Below are 20,832 nucleotides of genomic sequence, written 5' to 3'. Positions count from 1 at the left end.
ATCAGCAGATTCGGCACATTCGCGATAGAAAAGCAGCGCTTTCCAACTTCAGTAACATGTTATGGTATTACAGCTGTGAAATTACAAACAAAAAATACACATTCTGAGACATGAATTTAAATTAATTGTGAATTTTATTAACATTAAATCGTCCTCCTCCCATTTTCACCTCAAAATGTTGGGGAAGCTGTGCCTCCCCTGCCTCCTCCGACGAGCAGCCACTGTCCACAAGTAATTCACACGACTCCAGTCCATCAATTAACATCTTATGAAGTTTCTTCCGGCTAAAATATGAATACTTTCTCCATAATATTGTAGTGAAAAAGTAATCTCGTCTGAATCAGGAGAGAAATATGCACAGATCAAGCACTGTTTACTGATATATAACTGAGACATGTGGGAGGGGTTTGATGTGAGAGGACAACAGGGGACAGATCTTTTTTTTTTTTTTTACTGGCAGAAGAGTTATTTTGGATTATGGACTTTGGCCAGAAGTGAAAACACCTTAATTATGGATTGATTTATTACAAACATGTGGCTTTTCACTTCACACGATGTTAACTGATGGACTGGAGTCATGTGGATTATTATGATGTTTTTATCGGCTGTTTGGACTCTCTTTCTGACGGCACCCATTCACTGCAGAGGATCCACGTGTGAGCAAGTGATATAATGCTAAATTTCTCCAAATCTGTTTCGAAACAAATTCATCTAAATTTTGAATTGCTTAAAGGTGGGTATATTTTCAGCAAAGTTTTATTTTTGGGTGAACTATTCCTTTTTAATTGTGTCAACCTGCTTTTTCACGATAGTTTGCTCATTACTGATCCACCCTCCATATAAGGCATGAATAGGCCAACAGTAAACAGGACATGAATCACAATTTTCTCTCAGTCAGTCACCATGGATACCAGACCCAAGCACCTGTAGTTCAATCAGGCAGATGTTGGGGGCTGGACCACTAGGGACGGCATCAAACCATCAAGAACATGCAGATCAGAGAGCATGCAGTACTTTTCACGAGCCGATTTGCTCCCCGTGTTCTCTGGACTCAGTGGGACTCGGCGCCCTTCAACTTCTCCCTCTTTTCACCTACGACCCTCCATTTGCCTCCATCTTCCAATTGCATGCAAATGTCAGATGTTTCTCCTGCCTTCAAATTAGAGAGGAGAAGGAGGGGTGGGCCCTGGGGAATGATGACAGCGAGTCTGGATGCCGGGGTCACATTTTCGTAGAAAAATGGAATGATGGGTAATTGCACATGCAGTAATAATTCCTTTAAGCACCTGCCCTCTTCTGGCTCTCTCTCTCTCTCATGCTCTCAAGTTTTGAATGACAGCTTGGTAAATCTGTTGGCATCAAATATTCAATATCGCTACTCATAAGTACTTGGTACATTATCAGCGCAGCGGGAGACGTTCAAACTAATATCAAGTAATTTAAGTCTCTATGATGATTGGTTGAGATATCAGAAGAGAGACTAGCCTCCCCTACGAGGTTTCTTTTCTCAACACTCCTCAGCGCTGAAAGTGAACACTCGATGCTGATTGGCTATTTTTTTTTTTTTTACCAACGGAGGCACGAGAGCTCAGCTCTCCCCCCCGGCCTCCCCTTCTCTATCATTTAGCGGTTGTAATTACATCAGCAGATTCGGCACATTCGCGATAGAAAAGCAGCGCTTTCCAACTTCAGTAACATGTTATGGTATTACAGCTGTGAAATTACAAACAAAAAATACACATTCTGAGACATGAATTTAAATTAATTGTGAATTTTATTAACATTAAATCGTCCTCCTCCCATTTTCACCTCAAAATGTTGGGGAAGCTGTGCCTCCCCTGCCTCCTCCGACGAGCAGCCACTGTCCACAAGTAATTCACACGACTCCAGTCCATCAATTAACATCTTATGAAGTTTCTTCCGGCTAAAATATGAATACTTTCTCCATAATATTGTAGTGAAAAAGTAATCTCGTCTGAATCAGGAGAGAAATATGCACAGATCAAGCACTGTTTACTGATATATAACTGAGACATGTGGGAGGGGTTTGATGTGAGAGGACAACAGGGGACAGATCTTTTTTTTTTTTTTTACTGGCAGAAGAGTTATTTTGGATTATGGACTTTGGCCAGAAGTGAAAACACCTTAATTATGGATTGATTTATTACAAACATGTGGCTTTTCACTTCACACGATGTTAACTGATGGACTGGAGTCATGTGGATTATTATGATGTTTTTATCGGCTGTTTGGACTCTCTTTCTGACGGCACCCATTCACTGCAGAGGATCCACGTGTGAGCAAGTGATATAATGCTAAATTTCTCCAAATCTGTTTCGAAACAAATTCATCTAAATTTTGAATTGCTTAAAGGTGGGTATATTTTCAGCAAAGTTTTATTTTTGGGTGAACTATTCCTTTTTAATTGTGTCAACCTGCTTTTTCACGATAGTTTGCTCATTACTGATCCACCCTCCATATAAGGCATGAATAGGCCAACAGTAAACAGGACATGAATCACAATTTTCTCTCAGTCAGTCACCATGGATACCAGACCCAAGCACCTGTAGTTCAATCAGGCAGATGTTGGGGGCTGGACCACTAGGGACGGCATCAAACCATCAAGAACATGCAGATCAGAGAGCATGCAGTACTTTTCACGAGCCGATTTGCTCCCCGTGTTCTCTGGACTCAGTGGGACTCGGCGCCCTTCAACTTCTCCCTCTTTTCACCTACGACCCTCCATTTGCCTCCATCTTCCAATTGCATGCAAATGTCAGATGTTTCTCCTGCCTTCAAATTAGAGAGGAGAAGGAGGGGTGGGCCCTGGGGAATGATGACAGCGAGTCTGGATGCCGGGGTCACATTTTCGTAGAAAAATGGAATGATGGGTAATTGCACATGCAGTAATAATTCCTTTAAGCACCTGCCCTCTTCTGGCTCTCTCTCTCTCTCATGCTCTCAAGTAACCGCTACTTTCCATGTTGGAAATGCATTATAAATGCGGCTGAAAATAGGGGCTGACTGCAATTTTTGCAACAGTGGGGCACGCTTTGCCTTTCAGAAGCAAAAGACTGGTGTTTACTAAACTTCTAACTGACGTTTAACACAGCATTCACAACCGAGAAATGCAGAAATATTCTCTTCATTTGCCTGTACACTTTTTAGCTCAGTGCCTAATTTACTGTTTAATTATTATTATTTAGGATGTCAAATTGCTTTTCATGCTTGATTTTTACACTGCACAGTGAAATTGCAAGGCTATCTCATTGAGGAAAATAGTGATGATAATTTGATGGCAATAAATAGACTGTAGGTCAGTGTCTTAATGGAGCAAGTTTTGGAAGTGACAACTGCATTTAAATCCAGAAATGAAACCCCTACAGTTTTGGTCTGTGTGTTTATGAAATACAAATGTTAGTAAAATTGCCATAGTGATCACCATATCAGTGTTTTGGAATGGCTGTAAAAGAGAGTTACATTTACCAGCAGTTTAACTGGTTTGATGTTAAGCATTTTTCACAGAGTATATGTATTAACATTAAGGATGCACATTATACTGTATCTGCACCATATCAGTTACTGTCTGATATTCTTCTTTTTTTGTTTTTGTTCTTCATCAAATTATATTGGTTATTTTTTAATGGAAATATTTGTTGAGACTTTAGACTAAATGTGTTATATTATATTATATTATATATTGCGCTGTATAGGCTTTATGGCTAAAAACTGTTGTTAATATTTATATGGCTAAAATGACAAGATTCTGAAAACTTGTAAATTAATGAGATCTTTGTTAAAGTATAGCAGAATACTTACATAAAATACATGTAAATATCAGTTGTCACTCTTTATCTCCCAATAATGTCTTAGTAAGAGATTTTGAATGTTTAGTTTTATGATCAAAACTCCTGAGTTTCAAAACATATAATTCAGTGCAATAAAATTATGACTTCTAGATGAACAAATAAACATTCCTCCAAAACCTGATATATCATTTGATACATTTCAACATGTTTTTTTTCTAAAAAAAATGATCTATGGATAATCAAGTAATCCTATGTTACTTCAATCAGTAACTTGGGTGTTGATTTGAAGTATTACTATCTAAAAGTTATTTTTACGTTTACATTATAAAAAAAAAAACAGTAAAGATTTCTCAGCAGAAAGACATGTGAACCACAACCTAAAAGGTTTATTTATTTTTATTTTTTTTTACAATTATACTAAAATTACCTCTTACTTAAAAAAAAAATGTAACAGCTTTTCTACAATGTTTTGATCATGTTGATAATTTAGAGGCCTTAGAAATGTGTGTATCAAATCAGATACGGTATAGAGTGAATTGTTTCCACCTGTTTTAAGATTTAAATCCTCAAAGCACTAACTTAAAGGCATAGCGACAGATTATGGGAAAGATTTAACCCTTTAAGAGCAAAAAGGCCTTCACATCAAGAACAAGAATGCAAGGAGTTAATGGCTGCCAAAAGCATGAAATCATTGCAAGAAAAAAAAAGAATGAAAGAAAGAATATATTTTAAAAAATACAATATGATATATAAAAATATAATGTTTGATTTTCTGGACAACTTTGCCTCACTCATGTATGATTAACAACTCTGTAACTGTGTTGGTTCACTGCTTGATGTCTGATGTAAAATATGGGTCTTGAGGCAAATCCAGCATCAAATTCACCCATTAACCTGAAACGACAAGACGTTAACAACAAGTGTCCAAGTTGAAAGACATGTGAACCACAACCTAAAAGGTTTATTTATTTTTATTTTTTTTTACAATTATACTAAAATTACCTCTTACTTAAAAAAAAAATGTAACAGCTTTTCTACAATGTTTTGATCATGTTGATAATTTTGAGGCCTTAGAAATGTGTGTATCAAATCAGATACGGTATAGAGTGAATTGTTTCCACCTGTTTTAAGATTTAAATCCTCAAAGCACTAACTTAAAGGCATAGCGACAGATTATGGGAAAGATTTAACCCTTTAAGAGCAAAAAGGCCTTCACATCAAGAACAAGAATGCAAGGAGTTAATGGCTGCCAAAAGCATGAAATCATTGCAAGAAAAAAAAAGAATGAAAGAAAGAATATATTTTAAAAAAATACAATATGATATATAAAATTATAATGTTTGATTTTCTGGACAACTTTGCCTCACTCATGTATGATTAACAACTCTGTAACTGTGTTGGTTCACTGCTTGATGTCTGATGTAAAATATGGGTCTTGAGGCAAATCCAGCATCAAATTCACCCATTAACCTGAAACGACAAGACGTTAACAACAAGTGTCCAAGTCCAAACATTAACCATCTTCTCAGAAGCACAGATTAAAGGTTTTACAGGGTTTAGGAGATTTCAGCCAGCTTGCACACCTTTCTCCTGAGGCCACATATGATACCAACAACTCTGAAAAGAAGCATGCATATTTCCCCATGCATCCTGTCCAGCTCTTGACAGACGGAGCCTGATAGGGCACCGGTGCACCACCGCTGATAAGGTCCAGCTCTCTCAATCAGCTGCTGGGAGATCGAATTTGAGTTTGAAATTATTACTGACTGCAGCATCTGCCGATGCAAATGTGACGGCCGCAGTGATTATCTTCTGCTTTTGGAGATCTACTATGCTGTGGGTGGAGAGCGAGGGAGGGGTGCAAATGGACCCCCCCAGACGCTCGCTGGCTGACACGCGAGGGGATTTGCACAGAGCATTGATCTCCAGCTATGGGGACTTAGTGTCAGAGCTTTGCTTTACAAGGATGGGAGAAAGAGAAAAGCGAGATATCCACACTAGAATAGAGAGAGTATCCTCACAGATCTTCTTTGCTGAAATGACTGATTTTCATTATGCTGCTTAATCCGTGGAAGATATTTCTGTCAGTTCGTTAAGTTCATGATGAATCCGTTCTGGTCAGTGGATGATACGCTAATGATGGCGGATGACATCCATGGGGAGATGGTAAATAAAAGTTTCCGCTAGCATAAATATTCAAATTTGTTGTCTCCAAATTCTGCTGCATTTCCTGTTCAAAGAAAAATCTATCAGAATTTCATGACTTTCTTTTTCTCCATGGAACACAAACAGCAAATTTCTGTAGAATATGTCAGCCGCTTTTACTAATGAATATGAATGGGTCATCAAGCTCCTCATAAACTAAATTTTTCTCACAATGATATCATATGGCTTCAAAAGACATATGTGACCCTGGAGCACAAAACCAGTGTTAAGTCGCTGGGGTATATTTGTAGCAGTAGCCAAAAATACATTGTATGGGTCAAAATGATCGATTTTTCTTTTATGCCAAAAATCATTAGGATATTAAGTAAAGATAAAGTCCCATGAAGATATTTTGTAAATTTCCTACTGTAAATATATCAAGACTTCAGTTTTGATTAGTAATATGCATTGCTAAGGACTTAATTTGGACAACTTTAAAGACGATTTTCTTAATATTTAGATTTTTTTGCACCCTCAGATACCAGATAATCAAATAGTTGTATCTCTGCCAAATATTGTCCTATCCTAACAAACCATACATCAATGGAAACTTATTTATTCAGCTTTCAGATAATGTATAAAACTCAATTTCAAAAAAATTGACACCTAAGACTGGTTTTGTGGTCCAGGGTCACATATAATATAGAGTCAAAGTCATATGAACTACTTTTATGGTGCTTTTTTGACATTAAAGGGATAGTTCATCCAAAAATGAAAATTCTGTCATCATTTACTCACCCTCAAGTTGTTCCAAACCTGTATGAGTTTCTTTCTTCTGCTGCACACACAAGAATATATTTTGAAGAATGTTGGTAACAAAACAGTTGCTGGTCCCTATTCACCATTTTTTTTCCTCCTTAATATAAAGTCAGTGGGGACCATAAACCATTTGGTTACCATCATTATTTAAAATATCGTATTTTAAGAAAGAAACTCATACGGGACAAAAATGAACAAAATGAGGTTGAGCAAATTATGACTTTTATTTTTTTTAAATTTTTTTTGGTGAACTATATCCCTTTAATGATTTACTTCCATTATGGAAAAGAGCTGCTTAAAACTTTACTTGTTTTTATCTATTTCTGTTCCACAGAAGAAAGAAAATCCTACGGGTTTGGAAAACCATGATGATGAGCAAATGATGACAGCATTTTCATTTTTGGTTGACCTATTCTTTTAATTTGGTTACTCCGCACTGCGAAAACACGAGCTCATTAAATCGTACATTAGATATTCACTTACATTTCTCTTTACACTTTGGACAACAAAGGAAGCCAGGGGAAATCAAATAAAAAACAAACAACCGCATGACAATGAGGGATGGTGTTTATAGACAAGTACCCCGAGTGATTTGATTCTGGGGGAAAATTCTCTCCCACCAGCCGAGCAGAAATGTAAGAATGCATAGATTATGGATCCATAAATTGCTCTTCTTTACTGAATCATGCCTCAGACAAATGTTGTGTGAGGACTGGAGGCTTACTAATGTGCATCTGCATATCTTTTCTGATATATTACTTCATCAGAACTGACTCCAAGTTGTCATAATAATACAGAAATATAATTATATATATATATATATATTACTACCACTACTATAGTGTTTATGCCACTATATTGCATTCAGTACCTAATAAATAAACATTATTCTGTACTGACAATATTTGTCCTATGTTTCTTTGGCACATTAAATTCATAATTTCATGAGAGGCATCCACACACACACACACATACAGGTTTGTTTTTATGGTTTATGGGGACGCTCCATAGGCGTAATGGTTTTTATACTGTACAAACTTTATTTTCTATTGCCCTACACCAACCCTACCCCTAAACCTACCCCTCACAGGAAACTTTCTGCATTTTTAGATTTTCAAAAAAACTCATTCTGAATTATTTATAAGCCTTCTGAATTACGGGGACACTGAAAATGTCCTCATAAATCACCTTCTCGTTGTAATACCTATGTCATACCCATGTTATTATACAAATTTGTGTCCTCATAAACCACATAAACATGCACACACACACACACACACACACACACACACATGCTTGAACACACAAGGGAGAACCTCTAAACAGTAATTAGAGGGAGCTCATGAAAGCAGAAATAAAGATGGCCGGGGGTAAATTTCCTGTCTTTGATAGAGCCACGGACAGATATTAGCCATTACCATAAGTAAAGCATAATCCTCCTGAAAGCAATTGCTTTTCAAATAGCACTGCAGGAAATGCATCAGCTGCTTATCAAATAACGATTTTACATTTACATCTATTGTACATAAACTGATACTTAAATAAAATGAAACCCATTATTATTCTTTTAGCAAAACCAGAATAAGTCTAGAACATGTTGTGTATTTTCTGTTATTTCAATAGACACAGCTATTTGAGGAAATAAATGACACAATTCAATGTCAAAGTATTGTTACATTGCAGAATATGTTACGTAACATACATATGTAATGTTGTTTTTAAGTAAGTTTATTTTTTAAGGGACAAAATTCCTTATTATTAAACAGTTTTCAGTTAAAGAAAAAAAATAGAAAAAATTGCTGAAAATGTACTCACACTTATACCATCCAAGATGAAGATGAGTTTATTTCTTCATAGGAACAGATTTTGAGAAATTTAGCATTACATAATTTGCTCACAAATGGATGTTCTGCAGTGAATGGGTGCCGTCAGAATGAGAGTCCAAACAGCTGATAAAAACATCACAATAATCCACAAGTAATCCACACCACTCCAGTCCATCAATTAATATCTTGTGAATTTAAAAAAAAGTGTATTTGTAATAAGTACATTTTTCATTAAAAGACGCTTTTAAGTTTAGAGTCCTCTATCCATAATATTGCTTTCCTGAGTGAAAAATTGATCTCATCTGAATCAGGAAAGAAATATGCACAGATCAAGCACAGTTTACTGACAGTTCAAAGCTGTTATGTAATTTTTATTTAGATTTTGATGTGAGAGGATTGAGTTTTTCACTGTAGGTAGCGTTATTATGGACTCATATTTTGGCCATAAGTGATGGTTTAAAGTTAAAACGCTGTCAGGATATATATACTGTATATCCTGTATATATATATTGTTTCCTTACAAACATGCACTTCACAGATTTCTCTCCAAATCGGTTCCAATGAAGAACCAAACACATCTACATCTCAGATAGCCTGAGTGAATTTTCATTTTTGGATGAACCATTCCTTTAAAGTCTGTTTTTTGTTTCGCAATGAAATCCAAAATAGTATAAATTATAACCGTCTCTCTGTCCTTTAGAATTAAATAGTGTGACTTTGCTGTACTTTCTGATTTCCTATGTCATTATTTGCTAACCTGTTTTCCTTGATATGTACTTTTTATTTCATAATTAAACAGTTACATCATTCCAAAAACACTGCCTTGTCTTCTTTGCTTGTTTGCTTAACACTCTGTTCCTCTGCTACAGAAACGAACGCTCTTCTTTCCTGCTGGGAAAGACATGTGCGTTGCTCCCTTTAAGACTTCAGACTTCCATTAAATACTGGAATTAAGTTAAAGGCAAAAGAACATAATTAATTAGTCTCTAAAGACTATAAACAAAGAAATTCAAGCTAATAACGAAGCCTCTATTGGCTACTTCTCTCCAGAACCAGGACAAAGGACTAATTAGAGAACAGCGCATGCGGTTCTGCAGAGGCGCTGGCCTCACCAGTGTGTTTTCCCTTCAGCTGTCAACCTGCTCAACTCTGAACTTATCGGTTAACCCTTCCACCTCCCAAAGAAGGTGTGTTTCCTGCTATTTTGCACACATTTCTTATTATTTTTAATGACTCTTCTCTATTTTTACACTCTTGTGTGCACTGTAAGGTTGCACTTTCATTGCTCAGGAGACTGAATGGGGTTCTCACACATACTTTGTTTAAATATCAGCATGTGTTAGTTGTTTTTCATAAAATTAATGTTTTTGAACCCACAGCACCTTCTCTATTTATAGAGATTTATACTTGTCACTTATAGCTCATTATCACTTGTTCGCTCTTACCTGTCTATTTAAATTCCATGTCATTTTCACTGAAGCTGGACACTTGCTATTAGTGGTGTAACAGTTCAGATTTCTCAGGATTCAGTTTGCGTCACTGTTCAGTTGTCTTGGTTTCCATTCCATGTTTATTCAATAAATACCAATAACTGATATTTAAATCATTCAACTGATTTTGATTACTGATGCATATTCGAACAGGGCATTACCACTCTAAAGTTTGAGGTTAGTAAGAAGTCTCTGATACTGAGGCTGAATTTTTTTGATGAAAATACAGTAAAAAAGTAATATTGTGAAATGCTATTATAATTCAAAATAACTCTTCTCCATTGCAATATATTTTCAAATCTAATTTATTCCTGTGATGCAAAGCTGCATTTTCAGCATCATTATTCCAGGCTTCATAAGATGTCTTTACTTATAAATGTGTTCACTTTGATTTTTGACTTTTACTTTTGAACAATTTAAAGTTTCCTGAATAGGAGTAATAAAACAACAACAATTGTACTGACCCCAAAATTTTGAACTGCAAAGTGTTTAAATCAGATATGAACAGTTAGACATCAGTGATCACATCTGTTAAGCTCCATAAATAAATAAAACAAACAAACTCATTTATTGATCTATTTTTATTTGTTTATAAAAACATTTTTTGTAACTATGTAAGTATCAACCTGTGGCATTCCAAGTCCACTGAAGCCATATGATAGCTTTGTGTGTGTGTAAAAAAAAAAAAAGTCTTATTTACTGAAAATCTTCCCTGGTGAACTGTTAATTAATTGAATCAGATTAGAGAATTAATCATTCTTTTGAGCTGGATCTTTTAGATTAATCTCAACAAAGGGTAACGTCATTGAACATATCACATTGTTTCCTTCACAGACAAACAGGAGGGTCGGTAAATGATGACTTTGTCTTTCCATTTGAATATTTTTACTTTAATATTTGCATCATAAATTGGACTGCAGGGCAAACACTGTATTTATTGAAGGGAATCAGTTCAGGCTTACTTGCATCAATACAGTCTATGTTTATTTATTATTTTATTTACTTGTTAAATAATATATTGCTATTTGAAGTTAGATGCTAACTGCATTTCGTTGGTTCTGTACTAGGCACAATGCCAATAAAGTGGAAACCAATCTTGTTTTCTCCCAAACTGTAGCGAGCAAAACTACTTGAATTTAATGAGATCTCCATTTTGCGAGGAATTGAAAGAGAAAGGGAGAACCATTACTGACTGTCTTCAAAAGCTCATCTACTTCCTTCCATCACTTCAAAGTCAGCTTGTCTTGCGGTGCGTCCATTTCAGTGGCTCCTGATGTTTTCTTTTCACAAAACAGATCAAAGCCGGTCCAAGTTTAAGAATTGTCATTTCCTCGAGACTGCCACAGTCTAGAAGGTTTGGAAGAGGGAATGAGAAAGAGAGAGATGGGGAAGAGGAATAGAAAGAAAAAGGGCTGAGCATCGATTGTCAGGTCTTGTTTCCTCTTTCTTACATCCAAAACGTGAGAAATCGTGAGAGCATGCTCCCCTAGAGCCATTCTTGCAAGATGTCTTTAACCGCATCTGTCTTCCACATATCTCGCGAGCAAAGCCGGGTCTTTTTTTATTTGGATATATATTCATCACCTCATCAAAGTGAGACAAAAGAGTCTATTTCTACCCTGTGCCGCTTTCACAGCTTGCTTTTTGAACTTCAGGGTTGTCAGAGACACAGAGAGTGAGAGTGAGAGAGAGCGGCTGTGATTTCAAGTAAAGACACAGCACCAGAACTTTCATGGTCCCCACTGGCCTGCATACAGGAAAATACATTTTAAAGAACCGGAGTAAAAAAGGAAAGTTCAGGGCAACTCACAAAGTGAGCAGAAGGAGATGGAGAGCGAGTGAGGGACTTGGCGTTTCCAAATTTTGGACACACAGTAATCATTAATGAACAAGGTTAACAGCAGCAGACGTCTGTGTTACAAGGGAGTTGAGGCGTTTAATTTAAGCCAACAGGTTCCATCTGACACCTGAGAGTCCAAGGACGTTCACATTTCTGTGCCAAAACATGTCAGGGTTGGAAAAGGAGTGAGCGAAAACTCAGAGAAGCTCTACTGAGGAGAGTCCCAGATCACCAATTCCAGTGCTAACCAAAGGAACAACCTCTGAAGAACTAAGGCAGGCATATACTAACCACAGAAGGGCAGACGAGTCTGGACGTCAGCCACTGGACATCTGGCAGTGATGTCTGGGTACAGTTTAAATCTGCAGTGCATTGGATGGTGCGGCGGTAGAACATTTCTAAATCCCTTGTTGGTTTGAGCACTAGCATTTTTAAAAATAAAGTTTTTACAGCTTAATTCTACAGAATAAAACCAGAAATTCTGTATGTGCTACAGTTTTGTGCAAATTACACAGTTTGTCAAAGCAAAAAAGAGCTGTGCAGAAGAGTCATTATCTAGTATTTGTATCTTGCAATGACAAATTATGGATTTCTCTATCTGTATTTGGATACAATAGGGTGTCAAATCAAATGTATTTATACGCACTACTGTTCAAAATTTTGGGATTTTTAATTTTCAGTTTTTACATTTTAATCTAATTTTATCTCTCATGCTCAGCAAGGCTGCATTTATTTGATTAAAAATACAGGTAAAATAGTGATATTGTGAAATATCATTACCATTTAAAACCTTTTCTATTTTAAAATATTTTTAAATGCATTTTATTTCTGTGATGCAAAGATGAAATTTCAGCATCATTACTCTAGTCTTCAATATCGCAAGATCCTTCAGAAATCATTCTAATATTCTGATTTGCTGCTTAATAAACATTTTATTATCAATGTTGAAAGCAGTTATGCTGCTTAATACTTTTTTTCAGGATTCTTTGATGAATAGACAGTTCAAAATAACAGCATTTATTTTAAAAACAGACATCTGGTTACGGAGTAAGCAGAGGAAACGTGCAGATCCATATGCAAGGCTTTATTTGAAGACATGGTCAGAAACAGGCAGGGTCTAACCAGCAAACAAATATAGCACAGGCAAGACACAAGAGAAGTCCGGTAAACAGGCGTGGGTCAATCAACAGTGAACGTAATCCAGAGGGCGAGGCAAACAGGTAATCCAGGCAGACAGACGATAATCCAGGCGAGGTACATACAGAGTCCGAAAAGACAATACAAAGAGGTAATCCAAGACAGACTATAATTCCAGGGCAGGCAACAGACAGACAGAACGAGATACACAGACTAGAATACAGACTCAGGTAACTAGATTATGAACAAAAACTAGAATCAGGAAACTCGGAATGGCTCCGTAATGTAGCTATCACTTGAAGAGTGATAAACGCAATACAATCCTCGGCAGTGAGGAAGAGGAAGTCCATGGTTTATGTAGGGTGTTTGATTGGTGACAGCTGTGTGTGTAATCAGTGCAATGGATGATGGGAAATGTAGTCTGGGGTGACATGCAACAGTTTGCATAGTGTGAGAGTCAATGTAATTGGAAGGCAACATCTGGTGGCGAGCAGACGGAAAACCACAGACCGGATTCGGGACACATCTTTTGTTACATCGTAAATGTTTTTACTGTCACATTAATTAAGTTAATGTGTTCTTGCTGAATAATAATTATAATCTTAGTTCCCCAAACTGTTGAATTGTGTATAGAGCTTTATACAATACAATTAAAATGGCTTCAAAGCAATTGTGAGCATCAGTTAGAGGAATCTCTAATTCAGTAGATGTAACTATTCCATTTGCAGCTTCCATATAACAAATATACCTTCTAGAATTTATAAATTATTAAAAATTACAACTTTTATATAAGGTAAAGCTAATGTATTTTAAATAAATGCTTTGTGCGAGTAGTGGGGATTTTGCTTCATCTCAACGACTCAATTTATTTTCACCACAAGATTCATTCAGATTTGTTCACTGACCCTTTCGCCTTCGGTAAGTGGAAACTTGATGCTCAAGCCCACTACAACACCCATTGTGGCAATGCAGAGAATAACTCAGAAAACTATTTTCTGATATGAAGAACCAATAATATCACCTCTATAAAAACCAAGTAAAAAACAGCTCTCGATATGAAGAGGGTTCTTTGCTGAACTTAAGGTGCTGACAAGAACCATCAAAGAACCTTTATTTTTAAGAGCACACTCATGTCACTCCTTGTAACCCTCTAGGCAGATCGTTTGACAAATAGCTTTATTCAACCAGGCAAAGAGCAAATGCATTTAATATTTCAGAGGAAATGCATTTGATTTGTCTTCATAAATGGAAAAAAAAATATTCCAAATATCTCTCTCTTAGCAACCATCATTACAGAGTTCCTCTGTACTGAAAGATCATAGATCACTCTCTTTTCAGTTAGAAATAAGTTTCAGTCTTAAATGAACTTTGCTAGTCAAATCAGACAATTCTCACAAGTTACCTTTTCTCACCTCATACAGCATACAGCAAGAATGGTGCTGGTTCTCCAACTGGTTTAATATCAGGAATGACCTGCACTAGGCACACACCTGTAATCAGCTTCAGATATTCACATTTTTGCTGCAATGAGACGCAGTTTGTCGTCACTCAGGGCCTAACGGGCACATTTGTTTAGATTTGCCAAACATATTTATTTCTCTTGCAGGCAGAGAGTCTCTGAGGAAAGTCCGTCCAGACTATACATATACCCCAGGCGTGGAAATTAAACACTGACCTTGAGACAGAAATTCAAAGGCAGTGAGTAGATAACAAATGAACGTGTAGGGAAAGAGAGATCAGAAGGAGTATGTAACATTATTCTGACACCTACAACTCAAAGATATATATTTTTTTCAGCCTAGTTTGAGGGTGCACGGGCAAAAAGTGACGGATACCTTTGAATTGTGAACTTTGCATGCACAGTGCATTCAGCACTATTTGACAGGACGCATCTGAAGAAAGGCTGCGCAGTTGACCCTGCACTTTTGAAGCAGAGCAGAATAAGTCAAAATAATAGTAAAAGCACATTTGTTTTGACCTATACTGTGAAATCACCTGCTGCAGCTGTCCTTGTATTTGTACAACACCATTTGTACACTGAATAAACCGACTTGTTTAAATTTATATTTTTTTATACTGTGTAAAATGAAATCCATTTATGTGTATAAATGTTATTTGAGGTCGGTCCCCACAATGTCAAAAATTTCAGGTTTTACTATCCTTGTAGGGACATTTGGTCCCCACAATGTAGTATAAACAAGTACACACACACCTATTAAAATATTTTGAAAATATTTGAGGTCCAAATTCACTTAGCTCATTAACATTCTTCAGAATATCTTCTTTTGTGTTCCACAAAAGAAAGAACTGCAGGGAAATGAAGAAAGATGGTGAGTAAATATGACATATTTTTTGGGTCTGTGGAGGGTTGCATGTAAATATAAGGTATATATTGTGACCTTTGAGAACTTTATGCATTGCGATGGATTATTCTGACGTATTTGGCGCAGACCGACACATCCGCAGAAATTCCATCTCCTGAAGAAGAACTTTAAATAGAAGTTGAACAGTTATGGGCAGTTAACTTTTAGGGTGCTGGATTTTGAGTTCCTGCTCCCCCCTTCTGTGAAGAAATTCAGAACGTAGCTCGAAAAGCTGAATAATGCATTTGAGCGCTCATAAGGTGCAGTCCATTAGCGCCTGTAATTGAACAACACATTCTCCAATTATACATTTTCAATGACTAAGAGGAATACGGCGGGACTTCAGCAGGATGCGATTGATCCATGGCAGACACCTTTATGATGCTAATCTCTAAACTTTGATGTTGTGAGTTGCCAGGTAAACCTTAGCACAGATGTCATAAATTAGATTCAGGGATCCTTTGAAGGTTCCCCAAACATCTTTTTTTATCCCAAGCCAAAGCAGGTTTAAAGTAAGTCTCTCTCTTTCATGTCCAGACCTCTTGGCATAAGTCCCTGGCCTTTACATTTATTATAGATGACAGATAAAAATATTTCATTAATTAATATAAGGTTAAGAAGATGAGCAGGATTAGTTTCACTGCATTTACAGACTCGTGATCTGAGCGACAGGCTCTCTGACGGGAAGTTTTCAAACATTGGCATTGTTTCATTTAACACTGCCAGAACATCCTACTGGGACAGAGTTGGAACTTCAAACTGATGAAAGCTCTTGAACACACTGCGAATCGTTCTTTTTCTGCTGCCGTTGTCTGGTCTCTAGAGATGGGATCATCCAAAAACAGTTGTTTATCTCTGCTAGGCCCCAAGTGAACTCTAAAGTTCTTCAAAGTCAACATGAAATCAAAATTGACTCTATATACTCGTGACACATGCACTTAAACTTACTGTAAATGATTAATATGCTCCAACAAAATAAAATGTATGTCTTTGTAATCTTTCAGCAAAATGTAATAACTCTCTGCTGCTGAAAACAACATTACTAAGCATTGCTTTTCACAACCCAGTCAATTCCCAGAGCATAAAATCAAGTTCTGCTCAACAAGGTTAGCTTGGGTCAGTTAGACCCTGTTGGTAGATGCCCTAACAACACCATCTGGCTGCAAAAATAATCTTAAATGATGGCCAAGCAGGCTAATATTGAAAATAATAATTAAACTTTATTAGGAGTTGCACATTTCTTAATATTATGCCTGAAATGTGTTTTAATGTCACTATTGATAAGGACTGTATGATTGCTGTATAATATCAGACAGTCTTTAAATGCAAGATATTTAAAGTGTACCTGAAGTATACTTGCAATAGGCATCCTGGCCAAATTCGCCCATTGGCCTCTGACCATCATGGCCTCTTAATCATCCCCATATGTGATGATTGGCTTCATCACTCTGTCTCCTCTCCACCAATAAGCTGGTGTGTGGTGGGCGTTCTGGCGCAATATGGCTGCCGTCGCATCATCCAGGTGGACGCTGCACACTCGTGGTGGTTGAACAGATCCCCCCCTTCTATGTAAAGCGCTTTGAGTGCCCAGAAAAGCGCTATATAAATGTAAGGAATTAATTATAATTATAATAGTTCCAAATCAAATATACTCAAGTATATCTTTAGTTGGACCTCAGCACTACTTCCGCACAATTAAAGTGCATTAAGCACAAAATTAGCTGTTCCAAATCAGCATACCAGTTTTATATACCAAAAGTACAATTGCAGGGTACTTTTATTAAGCACATAAATATGTAAATGGAAAGTTATCATAAAAAACTCTAGATGGCACAGGCTGATGGGTCATTAACGTAAATTGATGATATTCACAGCGATAAACTACTTGGCAAAAGCTGATTGGTTCATGTTGCATACACAGCAAATGAGCTTACTGCTGTACATTTAAATGGCTGGTTAGCATTCACTAGAGCAGTTCACAGCACGCTTTCAGAGTTCCTCTGAAACCCTCCACCTTCCCCAGCTCCACCTGTTTAGATCTGCTATGGGTTATTATGTACACTCTAAAAAACACTGGGTTAAAATCAACCCAATTTGGGTTGTTATTAACCCAAGGGCTGGGTAAATATAGGACAGAACCCATCTTGGGTTAAATTTACCCAGCAAATCGGGTTGTTTATTTAACCCAGCATAATGGGTTGATTTAACCCAGCTAATGGGTTTATTCATTTTTACTATATTACTAGCTTATTTTTTACTTCATACATTAAATAATGTTTACAGATTAACTTAACAACTTTTCTAAAATACTCCACTCAACCACTGGTTTGCATGATAACTTCCTTTATTTTCCTTTATTCATCATTTACAGCATTGTTTATATCGTTTTTAATTGGCTATACACATTGCCTATATTTAAACTCATTTAACAAACATTAGAAGAAAAATTCAACATTAAACAGATGTAATTCACATGTGATCGACCAGTCTCTGTTATTCTGTTTCCACCGTAACGGTGCTGGTTCTCGTGCCCGAGCTGGAGTCGTGTTCGGCGGGGAACTACTAACGGACCACCACCCTGCGTTTCACTCTAGCTGAAACATGCTGTGACTCCATAACCTGCCAATAAATAAACAATAATTATTTAATTTTTATTAAATGCATAATTTATTAAATGCAAAGCATCAGGCTATTCTGTCACGCGAAAAGACCGCAACACTCATTAAAGGTGATTCACACCGCGCGCCTGTATGTTGCGCTGCATAAAATTGAACGATAAACAGCACAGTAACGATTTTATAGATAAAATAAAATGTACACAAACCTGTATTTTACTGAAGAATGCATCAATTCAATGGCGCTTAGTACTGCTCTCTCGTGAAGAGAAGACGCAAAATCGCCGCGATAAATAACTCAACTGTTCGGTTACGCCTTACCCAGGATCTGAGTAAAACAAAAACAACCCAAACACTGAAAAAATAACCCCAAAAAATGGCTCAACCCAGCATTTGAGTTCAAGGGGTCATATGATGCTGCTAAAAAAACATTATTTTGTGTATTTGGTGTAATGAAATGTGTTTATGCGGTTTAAAGTAAAAAAAAAACATTATTTTCCACATACTGTACATTATTGTTTCTCCTCTATGCCCCACCTTTTTGAAACGTGTCGATTTTTACAAAGCTCATCGGTCTGAAAAGCGAGGTGTACTCTGATTGGCCAGCTATCCAGTGCATTGTGATTGGCCGAATACCTCAAGCGTGAGATGGAAATGATACGCCCCTCACCATACTATGATGGCGTGTCCCAGCCGGAGCGATGACACAAAAACATTAAAACCCATTACAAACGAGGCATTTGTTGCATCCAGTGGGGACATAATTACTGATTATAATGACTTATACTGTCTTTTTACGCGTTGCGTTGCATTGCATCGTGCCGCGTAAACATAAAACCCTGTCTGCATTTGTGATCAGAGTAATGACAAATAACAAGTGCTACTCCACACTGCCCAAAACTCGCATTTGAATCATCAGTGGCAAATGATAAAAGAAAACGTACTTACGTGAGTCAGAACTGCCGGCATTTTAGTCTAACATTACTCTCCCAGGATCAGTAAACAGTCCTCCATAAAATGTGCCGGAGATCCACAGTACTAAGTTGAAGTATTCCCTCCAGGGGTATATCAGCTCCAGGCATGACGAAGCAGATATCATCCTCTTTTGGAAGGCCAAACAAAGTAGTTTCGCTTTCGCAACGAAAAACACAGCGGCCTAGCGTGAGCTGAAGCCGGACAAGAGTGAGCTGAGGCGGCGGGGTCGAGAACGGCGGTCCCGGCAAAGGAGCGGTGAAAACGGTGAAAGCCGATCCGGCGATCCACAGCACTAAGTTGATGTATTCCTAAGCGACCAGCATGGATCAGCTCTAGGCATGACGAAGCAGATATTGTCCTCTTTTGGAAGACCAAACAAAATAGTTTCGCTTTCACAACGAAACACACAGCGTCTGCAGGACATGGTGGCAGCGGCAACAATACTAAAGCGAGAATAAAAGTTACACCTTCTTTCTTTGCGTGAACATTTGGGTGGTGTTATGCAAATCTTCCCACATAGTGACGTAGACATGTGGGGGCGTGTTCGAACTAGCCATTTTAGGAAGGTGTGGCTGACTCTTAACTTTTATAAAGAATATCTCTTTGGATTTGAGACTTTAGTCTTTGCAAATGTACAGATCTTCTTTATGCACCAAGAGCTTGTAACACTCCAAAGAGAAAGGAAAAAATGAAATCGCATCATATGACCCCTTTAAAAAAATATTTTTTTAGAGTGTATGCTATCTGTGCAGCACTGTTTGTCTTAAATATTCACTGCACCATATCGGCGTATGTCAGTAGAAAGTGGCAGTAGCAAGTTCCTGTACTTGCTTTGCAGCAGCAACAGCAATAATCTACAACAACAGCAATAACCAACAGCAGTAGTGTAGCAAATTTATTCCACCAAGACCAAATACATTAACATTGTCATATGCATTACCATGCTAAAATATTCAGAGAGTTGTCATTATAGAAATGTATATGTAGTACACTTAACACAAAATAAATGTTTTTCATGTACATTTTAGTATATTTTCTTCCCACTAGGGTCCCCTAACTCAAAAATCACAAACACAACTCTTTCGACTATACCCACGAGAATACGCACTGCGCCATACTACCAAGTCCCTGCCTGTGTGTATCTTGCGAGCACATCACGAAGAGAGAACTTGGGAACCTGGGGTAGATGCCAGGTCTAGGTTGTAAAAGCGGACAAAAGTGTGCGGAGATGACCAGCCCGCCACAGCACAAATGTCCTGCAAGGCCACACCCAAGTTGAAAGCCTTGGAGGCCCATACTCCTGGTCGAGTGCTCTGACCCCCATAGGTGACGGGAGACCAGAGGACTCATAGGCTAGTGAGATGGCCTTGACCACCCACCTACTCATGGTCTGCTTGGTCGCCGGAGATCCTTTCTTTGGAGGACCAAAAACAAACCAATAGCTGATCTGCCTTACGGGGCAGCTCTGTGTGCGTAAGCGTCCAGTGCTCGAACTGGACAGAGCAGATTAAGCCTTTCTTGGCCTACTTCCTGGAATGGAGGAGGACAGAATGCCTGAAGTACTATGGGCCCTGGTGAAGAAGTGGGCACCTTAGGGACATACCCGGCCCTCGGGTAAAGTAATGCCCTAACCATGCCTGGAGCAAATTCCAGGCACAAAACAGAAAGTGCCTGAAGATTCCTGATCCTTTTTAGTGAGGAAATAGTGAGGAGAAAGATGGTCTTGAGCGTGAGCAACTTGACCGAAACTTCTTCTATAGGTTCAAAGGGGGCATTGCATAAGCCCTCCAGAACCACAGCCAGGTCCCATGAG

This window comes from Sinocyclocheilus grahami, unplaced genomic scaffold, assembly GCF_001515645.1.
Source record: "Sinocyclocheilus grahami isolate Dianchi unplaced genomic scaffold, SAMN03320097.WGS_v1.1 scaffold43.1, whole genome shotgun sequence".
NCBI lineage: Eukaryota > Metazoa > Chordata > Actinopteri > Cypriniformes > Cyprinidae > Sinocyclocheilus > Sinocyclocheilus grahami.
Note: the sequence above shows the minus strand (reverse complement) of the source record.